At 51.3% G+C, this 17,108-nt stretch overlaps 1 long non-coding RNA gene and 1 pseudogene across 1 annotated transcript; both read left to right on the top strand.

The window, feature by feature from the left end:
• Nucleotides 1-669: 669 nt before the first annotated feature.
• On the top strand, nucleotides 670-1,592 carry LOC109751318 (uncharacterized). The gene is made up of 3 exons (XR_002230089.3): nucleotides 670-817; nucleotides 933-1,005; nucleotides 1,208-1,592. It is a non-coding gene; the product is annotated as an uncharacterized lncRNA (long non-coding RNA).
• Nucleotides 1,593-8,759: 7,167 nt separating this feature from the next.
• On the top strand, nucleotides 8,760-10,385 carry LOC141021939 (uncharacterized; annotated as a pseudogene).
• The last annotated feature ends 6,723 nt before the right edge of the window (nucleotides 10,386-17,108 follow it).

Below are 17,108 nucleotides of genomic sequence, written 5' to 3'. Positions count from 1 at the left end.
TCTACAACATGTTTGTTAATTATAAAATGTTATTCTTTACTCTTCTACATGCTGCAAGATGCTTGGAGCTGCTTGAAGATGCTAGTCTTCGATAGGCTAGGCCTTCCCCTCTATTCTGGCATTCTGTAGTTCAGTCCACAGATACAACCCTTTCATTTGATACCAATGCATACTTAGTTTAGATCTGATGCTTGCGAGTACTTTGGATGAGTACTCACGGTTGCTTTGCTACCCCTTTTCCTCCTTCCTTCTTCTTTCCGGTTGATGCAACCAGATGGTGGCCCCTAGGAGTTAGATGCCACCCCCGACGACTACTGCTACCACCCCGAGGGTGCCTACTACTACATGGAGACCGTCGACGACCAGGAGTAGTTAGGAGGTCCCAGGGAGGAGGCCTTGCCTCTTCGATCGCGTTGCTTTTGTGCTAGCCTTCTTAAGGCATCCTTGTTTAACTTATGTCTGTACTCAGATATTGTTGCTTCCGCTGACTCTTGTGTATCGAGCTTGTATTCGAGCCCTCGAGGCCCATGGCTTGTAATATAAAGCTTGTATTATTTTAATTTGTGTCTAGAATTGTGTTGTGATATCTTCCCGTGAGTCCCTGATCTTGATCGTACACATTTGCGTGTATGATTAGTGTACGGTCGAATCGGGGGTGTCACAATCTCCACACGTTACGAGACATGAGTGCTGTCATAAGTACGAGTGGTACGAGCATATTCTGCTTGATGTGATGAGGGAAGTTACAAAATACCAGGATAAGAGGAATGATGGTAAACTGAAATTCCTGATTGGCGGTCGTCTACCAATGCTTCCGGTACAACCCTTCATTCCCGTATCAACCCCCTTTTATTTGTTCGCAACTCTACATTTTTTCGCAACTTCATCTGACTTTTTTGTTCTCATTTTTCCTTCCTATTTTTTTCTGGCAGATTTGATTGTGGCATCTTTGCTATTCTATACATGGAGAATTTAACTTCCAAGGGGTTGAAGCCATTTAGTACAGTATGACTCAGACTCATTTTTTTTGAAACCCATGCAACCTATGCAACATTAGTAGTACAAAAACACTCTCCAACACTAGTAGTAAAGAAACACTCTGCAACACTAGAATCATTTCTTTGTGAAATCATATTTTTCTGCAAAAGTGCCTTTTCCCTTTGCTAGCAGTTTCTAATTATGTGTTTTTCTTGTTGTGTATGCTTAGGACACAATCTCCTTGCTCAACTTCCGGAAGTACATTGCGGCGAAGCTTTTCAAACACCCGCAAAACACCCTCAGCTTAGAGGATGAGTTCCAAGCCCTGCTGAAAAAGTCGTCGATTGAAGTCAACCGTCGACCGCAACAAGACCTAGCTAGTAGTTTAGGCCTATTTTTTCGGTGCATGTGTGTGCGACATGTTTGTAACCGAGCTCTCTAGTAGTCGATGGAATTAAAGCTTTTTGGAGAAGAATGTGTCATGCTGGGGCATGCCTCCTTTTCCCTCTTCTTGTTTGTATGCTGGAGCTTTATCGATGCAACCATTTGTCGCTAATGTTCCGGTGTTGCACAGCAATATACAGTGTAGACATGATAAATAAATTGGTAGTTACCTGTTCCTGATGTGTGTTTCATATCAAGTTTTTTGTTGCACACTGGTGTATCATTTTGGTGTATGGGAGCACGTGTTGCATGATAAATCATTCAATGGCAACAAAATATTCTATATCCATTCTGTCTCTGTAACATGATCCTTTTGATCTATATTATACTCTAGCAAAATCAACATATGAATACATGTTCCTGTAACATCACCAAGTGAAAGGTCCTTCATGTGATATTTATGTTTTTCCTGTAACCTTAATACATTAGCTATTTTTTCATGGATGCATCCCTGGAACATCATGTCCCTGTAACATGAACAAGCTATTTTTCCTGTAACATTAACATGAACAGGAAACAAGCTATTTTTCCTCTAACCTGAATACACCAAGCCAAATGAAAAACTTGTTGTACTGGAAACAAAACCCAGATGAAAATGCATGTCACAACATTATGCTGCATACTAGAATTGTTGTTTTCCGTTGCAGTGCTCTCTGATGTGCTACTTGTTTCCATTTTAACGGGCTTTCTAGCGTGCACACACTCAAAGACCCTCTTTATCAGTATTGCATCTCTTTCTTCTGACCTCTCTTCTGGGTGACTTTTGAAGTAGATATATGTGTCCCGAACCCCAACTTGAAGGCATAGTCGTTGTAGAATTTCCGAGCATCCTCCATTGTGTCAAACACCATCCCAACATAGGGCGGCAGTGGTTGCGACGAAACATCTCCATCATCTGAATCATCTCGGATTGCATCTTCAGCAAACAACAACCCCTCTGAATCTTCACCACCACCAACAGAAAAATTGCCTTGGACATAGCTCCCTTCCCCTTTAGTTCCATGTTCCTACAACAGAGTTGTTGTGCAACAGTCATTTCATCTCTCCATGGAATCAACATTTTTTTTCTTGTTTAAAAAATTCAGGTACCCAACAGAAACATGCAACATAATCAAACCAACAGAAATTCTACATGTTCAGGGGTCCCATTAACATGCAACATGCACAATCAAATCACACAATGTGAGCAGGGCATTAATAGAAACATGCCATGTGTTTTTTTACTGAAACAACATACCCAATGATATCAAACTAGAGGCATTAACAAGTTTCATAAAATTGGAGCAGGGCAACTAACCAATGAAACCAGGGGCATTAACCAGAGGCATCAACCAATGCAACTAAATTTTTCTGAGTCTCATGTTTCATAGATACAAACAGGCAGGACATGTTGAACAGAGCTAATGTTTCAGGAAATATGGAGGCTCATGTGCAACTAAAATTTGGGAGGCTCATTGCTCTGTTTTTTCACACAGGTGTTCATGTTTCAGAGTGGAATAGAGCTAGTGTTTCAGAAACAGGATCTCACCGAAGATTGTTGATGGGATCTGCTGGATGGAGCTTCAGGAAACACCACCGAGGGATTTGTGAACCAAGTCGAAGATCCAGCTCGCGGCGGAAGCCCCCCAACGGCACGCGCCCGTTCTCCAAGCAGCGGTCCTCGGTGAGCTAGATTGGCATCCGATCCCACCATTTGGCGCGCGATGTGGTGCGCCATGGAGGTCCCCCCATGCCGGTGGCGGCTGATTTTGCGGTGGTTGGGGGCGGCGCCGCGTTGGGCGCAGGTCTGTCGGGGCCGGGACAAAGTGCTTGTTTCTGCAACTCGATCGTTGTTTCAGGAATTAATGAGTGGGGGGAGGCGACCGAGCCGCGTGCCAGGATCGACAGTTGCGCGCGCGTAGATCGAACGACCATCGAGGTGGCGGACGTATCGCGCGGATCTGCCGGTGCTCAAATTTGTGAACTTTTATAACTTAACCAATTTAGTTCAAATTGCATGATTTCTTTTCAAATCTGCGAAAATTCTAGTGAAATGTTTTCACACTTTTCATGAACTTTTTTCAAATTCATGAGTTTTTTTTTCAAATTTCACTAACTTTCTCTGATGAAATTGTTCCAAATTCATAATTTTTTTAATAATGAACATTTTATTAAATTTCTGCAACAAAATATAAGCAAGCGGACATTTTTAAAATGCAATGAACATTTTTTAAATGGTACGTTCATTTTTCAAAAACAGCACAAACATTTCTGTTATACTGCATGAACATGTTTTAAATGTGCGAGGATTTTTAAAAAAATAAGTAAGTATTTATAAAGTATTTAGAATATTTTTAAATATAAAAAATAAATAAAATTGAAAACGAAAAGGCAAAAAACAAACAGAACAAGACTAGTGAAACAAAGGAACAAAGAAACGAAGGAGCACGCTAGGGGGCGGCTCACTAGCGCGTCGCTTGAGGCAAGGCTACATTATGTCTGGGGTGAAGTGAGATATAGATGCACCCGTCTGGACTAACATAGTCTTACTTAACCAGAGTGGCGTTTTGGCATATGGAAGCACACACTCGTGGTTTTTAAAATGTGTTTTAAACATACTTTAAAAGAAAACGATGAGAAAAAACCCGGCACTGTTGAGCCAGGCGCAGAAAATGGTCCCTCTAAACAACGCCCGGGGCCTTGAGACGTGGAGTACGTGTATATATCCAGAGAACGGGAGCCGAACTCAAAGAGTATCAAGCCCGGACCAGCAGACAGCGACTTGGCATCCAACTCCGGTTCCCTCACGGCCACTGGTGCTACTAGTCCACCGTGCCAGCAGAATTGCCCTGGATCCGCGTATATAAAATGCGTGGAACTCCACGACAGCCAGCGGCGTACATAGCCCGACCGATGCAGCCGCGCGCATGCACAGCACAAGCTGCCACTGCCAGGCGTGCCTATTTTAGCCCGATCGATGCAGCCGCTCGCACGAGTTCGCAGATCCCTAGCTGCCACGTCTGTGTCCGCTGTCCGGTGAAGAGTGAAGGCGACACCTCCCGGCTCCCGGTACAAGCCAAAGCCCACCTGATCGGCCACCGACACTTGTGTGTGCTGTGTTCCGTCGGCCTACTGCCGACACAAGCTGCCATAGTACCACCGTGTAGCAAGAATCAATGCAGGTTTAGTGATACGGAGCTCGCTCTGTTTTGTTCCATCTTAACAAGCGATGCTCGATAAACCATCCGTCTCCGCATGCGCCCGCGCCACTCATTTGTCCGAACATATTGCTCTTTTTTTTGGTTCTGATTCTGTGCATACAGAAGGGCCAAACAAGATCGGTCCTTCCGGTCTTGCCAAACAACAACGATGTAGCGCCCGTTTTAAAGTATTCTTCGTGGTCGCTGGACGGTTGAACATCATTAGCATAGTTAACCTGGCGGCCTGGCCAGTCGCCGCAGTGTAAAATATTTGATTATAACGGGGCCTACGTGTCTCATAGCACGCGCGATCGAATGACTGCGCCCGGAGCGTCTCATACTTTACTGACCACGATCATAAGCCAGGCACAACCCCTCTCTCCATTCGTAACCTTCTGCACGACCTTACCACTCAGCAGCGTCTAATAAAAACACCGCATTTCCAAGAATAAATATATATCAGCTCCTCTCCACTCCCCCATGAATGCGAAATGGTGTCCGTGTTCAAATAGAATATAGACCCGACATGGCCGGCGACTTGCCACGGGAAACGCAAAATGCTTACCCAGACTCAGAGCACAAACAACATTGTAGGCATTGTTATTAAACAAGGGGAGCAAGAGAAGAATAAACTAAGTCGGTCAAATAACCATGCAGATAACCGAAGCCTTGCTCAGGCACAAAACTTGTCTCGCCAAGCAAAGAATCTTCTCCATCGTGGACAAGGGAGCGAGCTTGAAGGCAGGCCAGGCCGTGTGTTTTTTCTCATCTTTTCGAGGGACTTGTAGTTGCTTCATTCTCCATGATGCACGGCCGGATCTACACTACACAGTCCTGTATGCCATTCTGTACATAGAGTATATATACTGTTTCGGCAAAGGGTTTTGCAAAGCAGGGTAGACACACACACGCACACTGTTGTGTGCGCGCTCCGGGATCGGGTCCGCTTTCCACGTGACAGGCGACGCGCCAAAGCAGATGCTTGACGTGCTGATTATACAATTCCACACGCAGGCCCCTGGCCATGGCCATGCATGCACGTGGGACCCACCGCCAACCTCTACTATAGTCTAATCTCCTGTACTAGACTACTATAGTGCTACGACGTGTGATCATTCATTTATTCATGACATGCACACGGCAGGAGACATGCATCCCCACTGCAAGGCGCTTTGGCCTAAAGCTAATTGCACTGATGAAGAAGAAAGGAAAGCAAGGCACTTAAGCAAAGTATTTGAAGATCCCACCCCGTCCCGTTCCCAGCTAGCCCTTGCCCTGCCCAGGGAATGAAATGATGGAGACGGCCGATCATACAAACGAAAAGCGGGAGCCTACAAGCGAAAGAAACTTCACTACTAAAGCAGCAGCAGCGACGCATCCAGCATTTTCTGGAATCAAAAGGCCTCTCCATTAAAAATTCGGGTAATTAATCAGGTAATGAAGCCACTTAAAATGCGGTGCAATTTTTTTAAGTAGCCAGACCCGAAGAAAAACACTTACAAAACTGAAAACTAAGAACCAACAGTGGTTAAATGGGTGCCCAAATGGAAGCACACCCGACAAGGCACGAGCCAGATCAGGCTTGTGCCGTGGCGGTGGCATGTGCGGTATGCACATTTAGCAACATACAAAATCATGGTAAACATCCCTTCAAAAAATAGTGGTTAAATGGTTACGAGGTTACTGGTACCCCTAGCACACCAAAGATCAACCTCTAGGTTTGTCGCTTTGATGTCTCATGAATACGGATTATCCTTTCAATGAAAGGTGACGTTTTCATCAATGGCGTGGCGCTCGTGGTGACTTCGTCAATCTTCAAGCTCTGCAAATTAGACCCGGTCTTCAATAGGCCTTGTGTGAGTGTACATCTACGATGTAATTGGTGTTGCTAAAAAATAGATTGAAAATTACATACAAATCCTTGAGGGGTGTGAAAATCTTCTCCCTCCTACATCTACAGGCGCGCCCCATGAGCAAAGTGATGCCGCAACTCAGTTTCCATGTCAGTGGAGGAAACTTGGTTAAACCCAGTAGCGTGTAGAAGCACCATCCAGGAAGTCATCCATGTATGTAAGTGCATTTAGTGCCCCTTAGTGATTTTGGTGTATTGAAGACTTATAGGTTAATGGACTAATGTGTTTATGAGTGTACACATGTCTATAAGTCTATGAGGAGTTTGATATTTACAGAGAAAGTCGACCCCTAAAAATGAATGTCTTCGACTGAAGACTTTGGTATTCTGAAGACTTTGAAAATGAAGAAATTGGTGTGACCTTGAAGACTTGGTATTCATTCGAGGAACATGAAGCGTGAGGATTTTTGTTTTTGTAGTTTCATTTTCTCTTTCTTGAGTCATAGGAAACACCGTACTGTTAAAGGGGGTCGAGAAAATACTAAGGAAAATTTTCCAAGTGATGCTCAACTCAAAATCCTACACCTACCAATCCCTTCGAGTGAAGCCTTTGGAAATCTCATACAGTTCAGTCAATTTCTTCAGTGACAGAGACGAAGTTCTTCTGGTCTCTGAGGAATTTGTTCTGACTGAGGAGTTAGGAATTCGCCAGTGCGGATTGCCTACATAGTGAGGAACATGATAGCCCTGAGGAATTTGATACTCAAAATTCCGACCGTTGCTGTGCTACGCGCCAGCTGTCCCAAAATATCTACCCACCTAACAGTCATATCATTGAAGGGCATTTATGTCTTATCATGTCGGGCTGCTCCCTAGGCTATAAATAGCCGCCCCCTACAACCACTAGCTGGTTGGCTGCTCCGCTAGAAACTGACACTTGTCATTTGAGAGCATCCCATCCTCCGAGGACTTTGAGCGAAAATCATCAAGTGAGGAAAACCCAAACCCAAACACCTTCAAACCCAAAGTGATTGAGCATCACTGAAGAGATTGATCCTGCGTGGATCCGACGCTTGTTACCTTTGAAGACTGTACTTCTTCCAGACGGTTAGGCGTCATGGTCTAGAGCATCCAAGAGGAAATTGTGGATCGCCGAGTGACCGAGTTTGTGAAGGTTTGGAAGTCACCTGAAGACTTACCACGAGTGATTGGACGAGGTCTGTGTGACCTTAGTTCAAGGAGAATACGGTGAGGACTATGTGTCTGGGACTGTGTGTCCTCAGGTTTAAATACCTAGCCGCTCCAACCAGACGTACAACTGAGACGCTAGTTGGAACTGGTCTACCAAATCATTATCTTCACCGAGCTTACTGGTTCTATTTTCTCAACTCTTTCATTTCCTCATTACTGTGTTGTGTGCCTGTTCATATCTGTTTGAAGACTTTGACTGAAGACTTTCTCAATTTCCTCAGCTCAATTTCTTCAGTCTGTTTGTCTTCATCCTGTGTTATCCTGTGTTTACGCTTTCTGTACTTTGTGCTTGTTTTTCATTTCGTCATGATGACCATGCTTATGTTCTGTTATGTTTGCATCTGAGTACTTATTCCGCTGCAAGTAGTTCTTCACTAAGAAATTTCCTCACTCTGAAATTTCTCAGCGAAGAATTCATAAAAAAAGTCTATTCACCCCCCTCTAGTCGACTTAACGCACTTTCAATTGGTATCAGAGCAAGGTACTCCCTTGTTCTATGTGATTTTGGTTTAACCGCCTGGAGTTTTAGTTATGTCGACTGCAGGTATGATCAAGGTCTCTGCAGGGTGTCCTACCTTCGATGGGACGGACTACCCCTACTAGAAGAATAAGATGTGTATGCATCTTGAGGCAATTGACAACGATCTCTGGTACGTCGTGGAGAATGGCGTTCCCACTGTCTCACCCTCCCTGAACGCTTCTGATGTGAAGAGATTCAAGCAACTCGATTCTCAAGCGATGAACATCATATGTGGCCATCTGAGCAAAGGACAGTATGGAAGAGTGAGTGTTTTGGAAACTGCTAAGCTTATATGGGATAGGCTGTCCAAGGTCAATGAAGGAGTCTCAACTCAACGTGACTCTCGAGTTGACGTTCTTCGCAATCTCTTCAACCGCTTCAAAAGACTCGACGGTGAAAAGTTCAGCAAACCTTCGATCGCCTCACTGACATCTCAAATGAGCTTCAAGCACTTGGTGCCACTGACATCACCGACCATGAGGTGGTGAAGAAATTGCTGAGATCACTTGATTCCTCATTTGATACACTGGCACTGATGATACAAGAACGTGGAGATTACAAGTCACTTGATCCCGCCGATATCCTCGAAAGGCTAAACACTCATGAGTTCCAGCTTGCTGAGAAGAGAGATCTCTATGGTCCGAGCTATGGCAGATCACGTGCCCTGAAGGCCAAAGCCGTCTATGAATCTGAAGGTGAAGATTCTGGTAGCAGCCTTGGTGATCCTGAAGAACTGAGCTAGGAGCTAGCACTGCTCGTAAAGAAATTTCAGAAGTTCTCAAGGCGTGGTCGTTTTGGAAAATCCTCAAGGAGCAATGATTCCTCACCCAGTGACTACAAGAAGAGGCTATGCCACAAATTCAAGAAACCTAGTCACTACATCCAAGATTGTCCTAAGTGGGAAAAGGAATCAAAGAAGAAGAAATACAAGGATTACAGTTCTGATGACTCAAAGAAGAAGAAGAAATCTTCAAAGTCTTCATCATCAAAATCCTCAAAGTCTTCATCTCACAAGAAGAGCAGCTCTAAGAAGGCTCGGGCATTCATTGGCAAGGAAATGGACTCTGAAGTTGAACCTGAGGAACAAGAGGAAGAGGAGGCATCTGAAGAGTCACAATCTGGTGTGGCAAGCCTAGCCCTTGCTACTGCGTTTGTCAGCAAGTCCATCTTCAACACTGAAGAAAATGGCTTCCACAACAAGGCTGATGATGACAATGATGGCTACGCTCCCACCTATTGCTTCATGGCAAAGGGTGCCAAGGTACTCAAATATCCCTCCTCTGAATCAAGTGAGGATGAATCTGATGAAAACCTCAAGCCTAGTTACTCTAAACTTGCTAAGATTGTTGTGAAACAACAAAAGGCTTTTGAAAAGGTTCAAAATATGCTAGACAAAAGTGATGATATGTTGGGTGAAGAAATGGATCGCACTAAAACCTTGACTGAAAATCTTCAGAGACTTCAGTCTAAGTTTGACAACCTTCAAAGTCATCATAACACTCTCTTATCTGATCATGAGAAGCTTTCTTATAAATTTCTTCAAAGAAAGCAAGATCTTGAAAAGATAAGGGTGAGTTATGAAGATCTTCAGAAGGAGAGTGATTCATTACTTGCTCAACAAATCAGCGCTGCTCAGGAAGAATTCATTCCCCCATGTTTGAAGTGCATTCAACAAACCTGAATGTTCAAATGCTTCTAATGTTACAATTTCTTCAACTGCCTCTGCTATCACTAATTCATCATCTGAGGACATCGCTAGTATCACTGACAATGCAGGGCTGAAGGAATTGTATATGACAGGCATGTACAAAAGCCTCAAAGGGCATCAGACTCTTTGTGATGTGCTTAAAAAGCAGATCCTCAACAGGAACCCTAGGAAAGAGGGTATTGCCTTTGAGAGGAAACTCAGTGCTGATGGGACATACTGGAAGCCTGAGCAGTATCCCAAAACCTCATGGGTTGCTGCAAAGGGACCTCTAGTAGATCCATCTAATTTATCTGGCTTTACATGTGAATCACCTCATTCTTCTGATGAGTCATTTGACTCCAACTATAAACTGTTCAAAAATCAGAATGGTGAAGTATTTGCTAGATATGTTGGCACTAACTGCAGGAATGGTCCCCCAATGAAAAGAATCTGGGTTCCAAAAAGGTGCCTTGAAAGTCTTCAGGTGAATGTCATCATGACACCATCTGTGAAGAATAGGAACCCCAGATTGTCGGGTGGTTGGTGCGACATATGCCAACGGATGGCTTATCATTGTGGGTGCCAATAAGACATCGCCGGTGCCTGGAAACGGGATGAGGCGAAGACATGCACGCCGGCGGATCTTACCCAGGTTCGGGGCTCTCCGAGGAGATAACACCCCTAGTCCTGCTCTGCGGGGTCTCCGCATGATCACTAGATCGAGAATGGGTAGCTACAATCGCTCCTAGAGCTGTTGGGATCAAGGGAGAAGAAGAACAAAGCTAGTTCTTGCTTCTCTCTATCTACGGTGTGTGTGTGCTATGCTTAGAAGCCAACCCTTTGCATGGGTGCTCCAGGGGGTTTATATAGGCCTACCCCCCTGGGATACAATGGTAATCCGGCTGGGCACTGGTCCCAGCCGTCAGTGTCTACGCTCGCCGGCTTCTCCGCCGGCTGTTGGGTCCCGCCGACTGGTGGGTCCCGCCGGCTGCCGGCTTCTTGGTCGACAGGCCGGCCCCACCGCCTAGGATCTTGTCGGCGGCTGCTTACTGTAGCCCGCCTCTGATGACGAGGGCTTTGTCGAGGTAGGCGTGGCTACAGTGGGCCGCCTCGGGGGCTCTTACTGTAGCCTTACCTCGTCTTGTCTCCTTAATGGGGCTCTTGCTTCGAGGAAGGGGGTTGCCGGCTTCTGGGGGCCGGCTACGCCCTTGGCCGACTGGGGGAGGCCGGGCCGCCTCCGCGCCTCTCTCTGGCGGAAGGGGCCCGCCGCCCGCGGGCCGTACAGGAGTCGGTCGTGGATGACGTTGAGGCTGGCATGGCTACAGTGCCGTGCCGAACAGGAGACGGTCGTCCCGTACGGCCTCCTGTGGCCATGCCTGCCTCGGGCCACGGGGGTAGTGGGCCGCACTGTGGCCACACCCCGTCTTGTCACCGTTATGTGGGTGTAGCTTTGGTGGTTGTGATCTCGGCCGACTGCTTGGAGTCGGCGCTCTTCTTGGCCGGCTCCCTTGAGTCGGCCACCCCGTAGTTGTCCTGGGGAGAGGTCGTTGAGGCTGGGTCGCCTTCCGGGAGTCGGCTTCAGAGGTAGCCGGCCAGGGAAGGCGGCCCAATGCTTGGAGTGCTTGGAGGCCCGAAGGCCTGATAATTTTTTCAGAAGAACCAGGGGCAGTCGGTTAGGCTACCCGTGGCCATTTACTCCGACAGTAGTCCCCGAAGCTGATTGGGCTTCGAGGTAGAGTAGGGGTTGAGAAGCTCGATCAGCTTCCTATCTTGACAAGTCGGCAGCTGGGAGCCGGCTTTAGTTAGGCGCGCCGCCTTGGTCGAAAACTCCGGAGTCGGAGGGCGGGAGCTCGCTAGCGTGTGCTCCGGGCCGCGGGCCGGCCACTTGCCGTCTGCGAACCACGTGGCCTCCCTCGGCCAGAAAGCCTGCCAGCCCACGCGGGTGACGGGACGTCGCCGCAGGGCGGGGGCCCGCCACGTCCGCGCCCGGGCCCAGGCGCGGATTCTCTGTATCCCGAAACCGCCTGCACGTCTCCTTGCGGCAGTTTCGGCTCGCCTTTAGGGCGCAATAATCGCGGGGCGTGGGGGGAATGGGTGCAGTTAATCCCACGTCTCCCCCCCTATGTCCGGCCTCTTCGGCCTCGCCTCGCGAAGCTATAAGTAGGGGGAGGTGGAGGGCGGCAGGCCCTCGCACGCTCCTCCTACTTCCACCATCTTCTTCGCTCGCCGTTTCTTGTAACAGCGCCTCGCCGCCGCGCTCTTCCACCGCACGCTCCTCCGCCGCAGCGCTAGTTTTCTGCCATGCCTCCCGCCATGGAGCAGTTTGGCGGGGATTGGGATGGCTCCAATGTGCACGAAGACCACGTCGAGTTCCTCCGCAAGACTCGGCGGCTGCCGGCCGCGGACAAGGTGGAGGTCCGCCTCGCGCCGGCGAAGGAAATCACGCCGGAGCCGCGGGAGGGCGAGCGGGTGGTCTTCCGCTCGCACTTCTTGCGCGGCATCGGCCTGCCAGCGAGCGCCTTCTTCCGCTCCTGTCTCGACTTCTATCAGCTCCAGCCGCACCATCTCACCCCAAACGCGGTGGTGCTGCTGTCCGCCTTCGTCACCCTCTGCGAGGGCTACCTCGGCGTCCTCCTCACCCTTGAGCTCTGGGGGGAGTTCTTCCAGTCAAAGCTGGGCACGCGCATGCGGGGCGTGCCGGCTCAGACTGGCGCCTTCATTGCGTCGCGGAGATCGGTCGCCGACAACCCCTTCCCCGTCATCACGCTGATCCAATCGGTGAAGAAGTGGCAAAAATCGTACTTCTACGTACGGAACATCGCTCCGCGGGGCGACTACATCAACCTGCCGGCTTACGTAGACGGCCCACCGGAGGGCAGGCGGCCCCAGTGGTCCTTCCGGGCCGTGACTCTGACGCCGGCCGGGTCCGCCGCCGTCACCCGAGTGCGGGAGCTGACCCAGGCAGAGGGCTTGACGGGGCCCGACCTTCTGGCCGCGTTCGTCACGCGCCGGATTCTTCCGCTCCAGAGCCGGCCTCATCTGATCTGTCAGATGAGCGGCCAGCTCGATCCGAGCCGAATGTGTACCAAGGATATGCCGCGCGAGGAGGTCGCCTATATGGTGAACTACCTTGCGAACTGCAAACTCACCGAAGAGTGGCAGTTCGGCAAGGAACCGTATAGCCGAGCCAATCCGCCGCCTACGGTATGTTCTCCTTGTCTCTTTCTCTCTCTCTTTGCTTCGTTGCCGAGTCCCTCTTAGCCGACTCTAACTTAGTCGGTTTGCTTTTCGACAGAGAGGCGGGGGTTTCCGAGGAATCCAAATAACCTCTGGTTTTTTTCAGCTTTGGCGGGTTCCAGAATCCGCCTATTTTACTAGTCTTCGGAAACGGAAAACCCAACATAAGGGAAAGGAAGAAAGAAAGACGCGCCAACTTGAGATTTTTCCCTCTGCTTCGGCCGGCCGGCGGGTCAGACTCGGAGCACCGATTTGTCCCCGACCGGACCGAACACGATCTGGAGGACCCCGACCTAGCGGCGGCGGTATGGACGACGACGTCGAGCCAGGCGGTGGCCAAGCTGGCGGCGAAGCAGGCGGCTCCGGGCTCGGAGTCACCTTCGACGACTGGCGGGACGACGAGTAGGCCGAAGTCGCCCCGCGCCGCCAGCCGGCGTCTGGACGCGGCGCGGGTTCCTCCGCTGCACCGCCTGCTCGGGGCGGAGGTCAAAGGCGTCGCGCCGCCTAGGGTTTGTTCGGTAGCCGGACGAAGAAACCCAGGGGCGGGGCGGCAGCCACCAGGCGGGAGGAGGCGGCCGCGAAGGCGGCTCGCTTTCGCAAGACGGTGAAGCAACCGCAGACCGTGTCGGCGTAAGTTTACTTTCTTTCGTATACTCTTTTTCTTTCTTTTCTCTGGTGGTTCCTGAACCCTTGTCTTTTTCTCCAACGATCAGAGCTCCGTTGTCGCTTGAGCGGGCGGCTGCCGCCTCCGTCGTTGAGTCGCCGAGGGGCTCTGGAAGCACCACCCGCCGCGTGGACCCCCGTGCCGACCTTCAGGAGGCGACGGATAGGAACGCGCGGGAGGCACGGGCGGAGCGGGAGGCGCGGGAGGCGGAGGCACGGAGGGCGGCCGCCGCCCAGGCGGCACGGGAGGAGGAGGCGGCGAAGGCACTCGCCGATGCCGCAGCCAGGGCCCAAGCAGAGGCTGCGGCCGCGGGGGAGGTTTTGATGGTCACCCCGCTGCGCGTCATGGCGCCTGGGGACATGGAGCCCTCGCCAGAGGGAGCCAGCGGCGACCAGCCAGGGCTGGGGGGAAGCGACGACGTCATCATCCTGGAGAGGGCGCCGGTGCCGACCCCGCCAACTGAAACGGCTCAAGGCGGCCGGCCTGATCCGCCGCCTGCACAGTCGGCGGGGGGGGGGGCGAGCCGGCCGCGAGGGCTGAGATGGCGGTCCGGATTCTGTCGAGCCGGCGCGCGGGGAAGGCCGCGTCGGAGCCGCAGCCGGCCGTGGGCTCCATCTCGTCGGCCCGGGATGCGGAGGCGGCCAGCGCTACCTCGGGGTGGACGCCAGGCGGAGGGACGGCCGTGGTGAACGTGGCTGCACAGGACGTCCGGACCCGGCTCCAGGGCCAAGCTGCGACGCTGAGGCAGTTCACCGACGAGTTCCTCGCGACACGGGCGGCCATCCGGGTTAGTATTCCCCATCTTGCTTTTTTTTGATCTTGATTTCTTCTTGATCTTGATTTCTTCCGTGGGGGCGCGTCAGCGCACCCACTGGGTGTAGTCCCCGAGTTCCGAGTCGGCTACTGAGCAGGCGGCTTGGAACTTCTTGGTGGATTTGCCTTTACTATTTTTGTTCTTACTTCGATCTTCTGTCCATCTTGCAGGACTACCACAACCTTCGAGCAGCCGCCTTCAACTCCCAGGCTCGGGAGCTGACTCAGAAGACCGCCGACCTTACTGAGAGCCGAGGTACGTGGTTTGTTCTTTATCTCATGTGGGGGCGCGTCAGCGCACCCACTGGGTGTAGTCCCCGAGATTCGGGCCGACTGCTGAGCAGTCGGGTCGGATCTTCCTTGACGACTTCTTCTTACTGTTCTTCTTTTCCTGCCATCTCTGCAGCGGCCAATGCCAGTCTGAGGGCACAACTGGGAGAGTCTCAGACTGCCCTTCGCGCCAAGGATGCCGAGCTCGCCGCCTTGGTGCAGGAACGCGACCGCCTGGCCTAGAAGTTGGCCGACCAGGAGGAAAGCCACAAGGCGGCACTGAAGGCGGTGCAGGACCGCGAAGCTGCCCTTCAGGCCGAGTACGAGACGGAGGCGGCTGGCTGGGCTGAGGCCAGGCAGACTCTGGTCTCTGGCTATGGCCAGATCGAAGATCTGGTTGACGTAAGCCGCCTACATCTTCGTCCTTTCTTGCCATCTGCCACTTGGGCTCTTTTTCTGATTTGGTGCTCTTTTCTCCTTTTCTTCTTCTTTCTTGCGCAGAATATTTCCCTGGCTATTCTACTGTCGTCAACCAGACCATCGAGGCCCGTCGCCAAGCGCGAAGGCAGGCTGGCTTTGAGATCTCGCCAACCGCCGGCCGCTCGCTGGAGGAACAGCTTCTGGCGATCCAGGCCCGTATCCAGCCGGCTCACCGACTGCTCCGCCGGCTTCAGTGAGCCGGGGCGCAGGTCTTGGCCGCCCTCTGGCCCGGCCAAGTGGTTCCTCGCACCCCCAGTCGGACTGCCGACTGGCTGGAGGTGGCAGTCGGCCGCTTCGAAGCTTGGAAGGCCTCGGCGGCTCGCTCCGGTGCCAGGCGGGCGCTGGAGTTCGTCAAGGCCTGGTATCCCAGCCTGAGCCTGGACCAGCTGGCTACCTGGCGGCAGCAAGCCGACACAGAGCTGGAGCCGGCGCGGCCGGCCATCATCCGGCGGGCTTCGGCGATCGCCGACTACACCGACACCAGCGTCTTCGCCCCCGAGGTGGACGACAATGGTGTCGCCCAGCCGGAGGAGTGGTTCGGTCTGAACCCGGCGGATGATGAAGACTCGGCGGAGGAGATCGACTCCAGCGACGAGGGTGAAGAAGAGGAGGAGGAGGGTGAAGACGCCGAGCCGGCTGGTGGAGCAGCCGGCCAGCCTCAGCCTGACCGCGCCTCCAGCACTACGTCGCGTGCGAGTGCGTCTCCTGCCGTAGGTGGTGGTCAAGCCGAGACCCGCTAGGCGGCCACTCCTTCAGCCGGCGAGGCCGCCTTCACCGACCAGCTCGGCCTCCGCAGCGCGCCTTAGTCTGTCGTCTTTTGTTTCTCTGTCTAGTTACTTTTGGAACAATGTTTGGTTATGTCTGCACAATTCCACCCACTGGGTGTATTCGAACTTATGTCTGTTGCCAGCCTGTTGGGGGCTTTATGTGTGTATATAACTTATGCATGTGGTCTTTCCTTGTACTTTGCTCTTTATCCTTCTGCTTTTTCCTTTGCCGCCCTCCCTTGGTTGCCGCCTCCCCAGTCAAACAGTTGCTCTGCAATCTGTAACCGGAGGAGTGCCTGGCCGATTGGGGGGGAAGTACTCTAGCTCTGCTGGACTAAAGCTAAGTTTTTCAGGAAGCCGGCCAGCCGGCTGTTCTGGCAGCCGGCAGGCATGTTTGGAGGCCGTCTCTTTGCTATATAGGTTCGTTGTTCCTTAGCCATTTTTCGTGTGGGCGTCCTTTCTGTCTTGCCTCTTGCTAGTCGGACAGTCAGTTCTTTGAGCTGCGACTTTCAACAAGAGAGGACTCGGGAGCCGGCGCACTACTTTTCTGACTTTAGGGAAAACTTTCAATATAGCTCAAGGCGGCCAGTCCCCGGGCCGACTAGTCGAACCCGGTGCCAGACAAGAATTCAAAATGTAATAATACATTCATGGATATGACACTAGTCATTCGCAGATAAGTAAAGTCAGTCCCCGAGTGCTCCTCGGGGGGCCTGATAGTTCATACTTAATACAAAAGGGTAGCATGATACATACTGCTCTCAACTGTAAAATCTTCTCAGGAGATTCGCGTTCCATGGTTGCTCCGACTCCTTGCCGGAGTTGTCTCTCTTGCGTGCTCTTGGTTTTTGCGCGTCGATCAAGTAGTAGGAGTCGTTGCCGAGTGCCTTGCCGATGACGAAGGGGCCTTCCCAAGGGGCCGAGAGCTTGTGCTGGCCGGCTGTTCGCTGGATCAGCCGGAGCACA

This window comes from Aegilops tauschii, chromosome 4 (assembly GCF_002575655.3).
Source record: "Aegilops tauschii subsp. strangulata cultivar AL8/78 chromosome 4, Aet v6.0, whole genome shotgun sequence".
Lineage (NCBI taxonomy): Eukaryota > Viridiplantae > Streptophyta > Magnoliopsida > Poales > Poaceae > Aegilops > Aegilops tauschii.
The sequence above is the reverse complement of the archived record's forward strand: the minus strand, read 5'-3'. Positions and strand labels throughout refer to the sequence as shown.